This window comes from Rattus rattus, chromosome 3 (genome assembly GCF_011064425.1).
Source record: "Rattus rattus isolate New Zealand chromosome 3, Rrattus_CSIRO_v1, whole genome shotgun sequence".
In the NCBI taxonomy this organism is placed as follows: domain Eukaryota; kingdom Metazoa; phylum Chordata; class Mammalia; order Rodentia; family Muridae; genus Rattus; species Rattus rattus.
Genome location: NC_046156.1, coordinates 115,519,501 through 115,525,500, shown reverse-complemented (window position 1 = coordinate 115,525,500; position 6,000 = coordinate 115,519,501).

The window sequence follows — 6,000 nt, the reverse complement described above, 5'->3', positions numbered from 1 at the left end:
TAGGGGTTAGAAACAAGACACCGAGGAATGTATAGATAAGACAGTAAAGTACTTGTCATTTGTAGACCTTGTGGGTCTCCTTTCTGGTTAGAAATGCTTGTGAGAGCATTCAAACTTATATTTAATGAGCACTTCCTTTGTGTTAAGAACTACTAAGAAGATGATAGAAAATAAAAGAGTAAATGTGCATAATCCTGATGGTTTTATTAGGCATGCCTAAGAACAAGGCGGTATACAGAATATAATTCTGCTGCAGCCAGAATTATACCATTATTCATTAGATTGATTTATTTATTTTACGTGGGGATTTCCATGTACCACGGTGCACATGTGCAAGTCAGAAGTCAACTTATAAGGACTCATCTCTTTCTCCTACTGTGTGGCTCCAGGGAATTGGACTCAAGTTGCAAGACTTGGCAGCAAGCCCCTTTACCGGCTGAGCCATCTTATCAGCCAGGATATCACGGGGCTCTGGTTTGTCACTTTCTAGAATGCTATCAGGTAGCCTTAAGTGTTCAATCAGTATTTCTGGACGAATAAATGAACCTTCCAGGGAGTAAATGGGCCTTCCAGGGAAAAGTGCTGATGCTGCAACTCTTGGCCACAAACTGTGTGTCCAGAATTAAGATTGGAGCACCAGATTTGAGGAGTAGAGAAAGCAAGGAGCTCTCAGAAGTACACGAGGCTAAGCCAACAGTTTTCATGATTACTTCCTTGTCAAATTTTCAATGCCCCACAGGTCACAAAAATCACTCTGTGAATTAAGAATCTTACTAGACGGTGAATATGCTGCCCCCAAACAGAAGCCCTAAGTGTCAGAAATGCAGAAACAGTAATAAGAAGTCCAAGAGCTGCGTAAAGAAATGGAAAGAGTGTCTTACACAAAGCAAATACATAGAGCCCAGACCTTAAGACACAGTAAAGTCATCATCTTCCATGATTGGGCTTCACCGTCTCCTCTTACCTCTTAAGTTTTTTTTTAATTATTATTATTTTTAATTATAATTTCTTTTATTTTTCATGCTGGTCCATCATTTCTTCTATTCATTTCATTACTAATATGTGATTAGATCCAACTGTTTCGATATCAGTTTCTATTCAGATGTCTGCCTGTCAAAGAGGTTATTGCCTGTTCTTGGATACACATAGATTGTTGACAAATAGAACTTCTGATAGACATGTACAGAAAGAGTTGGCTCACCTACATTCACTCTCACTGTGTCTGTGAAAGTGTTTGCCCTCTCTGCTTTCAAAATAAAGAGCAAACGGATAATTTCCCCACATTATCAGTGGCTTCTAAGTTCTTTAAAAAGTCAACTGAAGTCAACTTAAGGGTTGTCAGCCAGTTCAAGGAGTTTGGGACCTGGTATCTGCTTAAAGCAGCAGGCGTGTTTGTGTAAGTGATGAATAACTGGCGTGCTCCCTTGCTGCACTCAACACAACTGAACAGAACAGATGGGAAGGCAGGGATAGATGATATATACTCGTTTGTGCTACGACTTGGGATCCTGTTTGAGCATGGCTAAGCTAAGAATATGTTCTGTCAGGTGGCCTAAAATAGCAGGATTTAAATGTGTCTCACAGCACACAGCTGTTTCTGAATGAAAAGAAAACACTACCGAAAGTAATTGAACACTTACTCCAAGAAGATGATCCGAACACACCGGGATAAGGAAGGCTCGATTTCTATCTAACAGCGGAGTCCAGCGTCAGCAAGGGCGTCTACTCCAGATAGCCCCGAAAGGGACCCAGTAAAGACAAAATACACTCCGGCAGTGTCAAAAAGGAAGGGCTTCTGCCTGGGAGAGGAGGACTAAGGAAAGAAAGGGCCTCTGGCTGGGAGAGGGGGACTGAGGGGGACTAAGGTGACTGAAGTGAATATTGCTGAGAAAAAGAAGGAATTACTTTAGGAAGGGGAGAGGCAGGACAAAGCTTGCTGAATCCTGTAGTGCTTGGTGAGAGGGAATGTGTTGGAAGAAGTAGCTGGAAAGGAAGGAAGTCTGAGAGGGACCCTGTATGTCCTAACTTTGCCACTGCCTTAGAAATGAGAGCTCCTACAGCCACTTCATTAAGTCAAAGCCTAACCTTTTCCTGAAACGACCTTATATGTCAACATGCATCAGTGTGACCCTTCAAAGGAGAAGACAACCACGTAGCAAGTAATAGTCAAAGAGTAACACAAATATCTATTTTAGACCTACTAACACAACGTAGAGACAAAGTCCTGTGAAGGGATGCTGAAGCTCAAGCCTCTGGTAGAACAAACTGCTCAGGGGAAACTCTTGCGGCCCAACAAGAAGGGTTATTTGACTTTCTGAGCAAAATATGACAAAAAAACTTTGGTGCCTTTCTTTGCTCTTCTGGGCATAAGCATCACCCCAGTGGGACCTTTTATACGTATTCAGTAGAATGAACAACTTTGCCTGTTCACGGCACCAATGTGACCATTGGCTGTCTGCATGGGGAAGCTGACAGTCTCAGGTTTGGATAGATGGTCTCTGCAGTGTCCTTAGAATGCACACATAGGAAGCTTGCAACTTTGTGAGAGAAAATAACAATGGTGGACATTTGGTTTCAGTTTATGTGTGTGCCTGTGTGTGCGCTTACAGTACTGAAATATGGTGGCAAGGAGGTATGTGCGTGCTTATACGTGTTCATGTGTGACAACCAACTGTGGGTGTCATTCTCTGGTGCTTTTCTTGTGTTCTGAGACAGGGTCTCCCACTGTCTCAGCGCTCGTGAATGAAGCTAGGCTGACTGCTGAGCCCCAGGGATCTGCTGATCTTCCTGTGAAATACGGTAGCCAACTTATTAAAGCATTGTCAAACATGGAAAACCACACGGTTAATTTAACACTGTCTCTTTTCCCACAAGTATTGCTTTCTCTAGACATAAGAAGGACAACATTAGAAAAGTCAGCACTGTATTCAGTCTGGTCTTCAGAGAAGCCTAAGCAGGTGCCATGCCAACGATGGTAACCAACCCTGCTGCTTCCATTGTAGGGGTTGCAGTATGTGTCCCTAAATGAATAATAATCTAAAGTCCTAGCTGTCAGCACTTTGCCTCTTTTGGTTTTGGCTTGGGTTGCTAAGGATAGAAGCGAGGACATATGTTAAATGCACACTCACCCCTGAGCCATACTCCCAGCGAAATGTAAGCTCTTGTTTCAACAATGTTAATTTAGGGAGCCTGAGGATGAGCTGCTGAATGGAATCAGTATTTAAAAAGCCATATTAAAATATTGTAAGGTTGCCTTCTAAATATTTGTGTCATACCCCTACACCTAGCTCTTGGCCAGAGAAGCGTCTTTTTGCAGTGAGTAGCAGCCAATGCTGACTGCTCAAAGCACTAAAAGTGATAGGCTGTGAGTGCCGATCAAACGAAAAGTCTTCTCCAGCCTTCCACCCTGCCCTGAAGCCCAGGAAACATAAGAAGAGGTGGAGAGAAGGTAAGAGAGGGAGGGGGAGGAGCACTGTGACAGTCTTCTGGACACTGCATGTACTGTGACAGTCTCCTGGACACTACATGCACTGTGACAGTCTCCTGGACACTGCATGCACTGTGACAGTCTCCTGGACACTGCATGCACTGTGACAGTCTCCTGGACACTACATGCACTGTGACAGTCTCCTGGACACTACATGGGGATGGATCTCATGAACTTACAATAGCTGTGGTTTCCTGCACAAGCCCCGCAGAAGATCAAGGCAGCCGAATTTCTGGGATAGATGGAAGGGGTGCTCTCCAAGCCACAGCCCTCACTGAGGAGTTATTGCAGTGGATACTTGCTGGAGAGGGAGAGCCATTCATCTTGGTGTAGGCACTGGTAGGATTCCCATGCTCCAGGGGATGTCCCCTATCCGTACACACATGGGGAGTACTAACTGGCCCTAGGAGGTTTTCAAAACAAGACATGAAGTTTGGGGGTGAGGGGGCATGTTGGCGAGACATAGGACGAGGAGGGGGAAAAACATAGGTAGATATATTTCACTTTATACATGAAATTTTGATAATTTCATCTAGGACCCCTGCATGCTACACAGTGAATCTAAGTCACCAGACTGAGGTAGGAAGATCACTAACATGTAGTTTGAGGCCAGTCTGGTCTACAAATGAACCAGGCTGTCCTAGGATACTTAGCAAGACTGCAACAAAATCAAAACCATTTAAAACAAACAATATAAAAAAAGAACCAGGTACAATGCACTTGCACCATGGCAAGTCTTGAAGGGCAAAAATTATTAAAAAATACAAATAGTGGTTGGTAGAGGTGGGGGTGAGAATAGGAAACTGATTCGGCGTAGTCAATGAGCCTTGGGCAGCTCAGAAAACATTCAACGCAATTATGCTACTGAGTTTATCAGATTTGTCAAAGCACCTTGAATGTGCTGCGTATGGTGACATATACCTAGAATCCCGGCACTTGGATGGCTGAGGCAGGAGGATCAAGGTCACTCTCCACTCTAAAGTGAGTGCAAAGCTAGTTTAGTCTACATGAGCCCATCTAAAAATATATCAAAATCAAAATTCATTCAACTATACTTAAGATTGACTACTGGCAGATCTTGCTTTAAAATACATTTACCAAGACTTGTGGAGAAGCAAACTGTAGATCTGTATGCTAACAGGAAAAATAAAATGTTAAATGTCATTTATAACAATATTAATAACCAACAAAGGACTAGGGAGGTCTGCTAATCATTGTCCACAGCTTTGTGTGGAAAACACATCATTCTGAGTAAAGATCTAAACCATGAAGGAAAGGAAAAGACTAAAGTATATAAGCAATTCAATTAATGAAAGCTCATTCACAGAGTCAATATCTGAAACAAAATCAGAATTTTTAACACTATATCGTGTGTGTGTGTGTGTGTGTGTGTGTGTGTGTGTGTGTGTGCGCGCGCGCGCGCGCGCACGCAGGCACACACGTGTGTAAACAATACACATATATGGCAGTCAGGACACCGTGGGAGGTGGGAGCCATTCCTTCTTCCTCCACATGGGGTCCAGAGTTGACCTCAGACTTGACAGTAAGTCTGAACCATCTTGCCAGCTCTAAAAAAACAGGAACTTTAACAATCAAAGCTTAAGCCTCTCTAAGGCTCTTATGGAAACACCACTGCACCACTAGAAATTAAGGCAAGCTTTAAGAAGCAGGTGCAAGGACTTTCGATATCCTATGAAAACTTACGGAGCTACAGATGGGGGTAACTCCCAACAAAGGATGCTGGTTAAAAGCTGCAGATTAAAACGCATTGAGAAGGGTCACTCTAATCCGTAATTCCAGTTACATCGCTGATTCCATGCAACCAAAATATTAGAGGAAAGCAGGACAATGGCATCAGAACCTTCGGATGGGGAAAAAATGAGCCTCTTCTTGTTAACGCATGCCACTTAGAGCAAGAGGGCAGAATCTGACACCTGTATACATTTGCATATATCACCAAAGGACATATTGAAAGGAGCCTTTGGGGGACCGTGGGTGAGTTTCTCCAAATTAGAATATCCTAATATAATTTTATGTAATGCTTAATATCATTAGTTACTGGACAGTAACACATTCAAATATCAATGCACAATAATACACAACCAAACAAAGGGGAGGGGGAAAGTCAAGCAAAGTTTGACCCCTCTGGCTCCTACAAGCCTTCATCGCTCTTCTGCAGGGTACCCTGAGCTTCCCCTAATTTTTGGCTGTGGTCTCTGTGTCTGCTTCCTCTCCCCCAAATCATCTCATTTTAATATTGGCTTTTACTTATAATAGAGTGACCGGCAGTCAGATGTTGTAACTTCACAGTAACTTTAGTATATACACTATATGATAATAAAATCCCCCAGAAATGCACATCACAATGCCACTCCCCATAAGCTGGCATCTGCCAAACTGCCGAGCAAACCTCTGAAGAGTAGCTGCCTCTTTTGCCCACCAGCTGAACTCTACTTGGCCAAGTGTTTTTAAAAATCCGTACTATCACTTATTCTGCTCCAACACCTCCTACG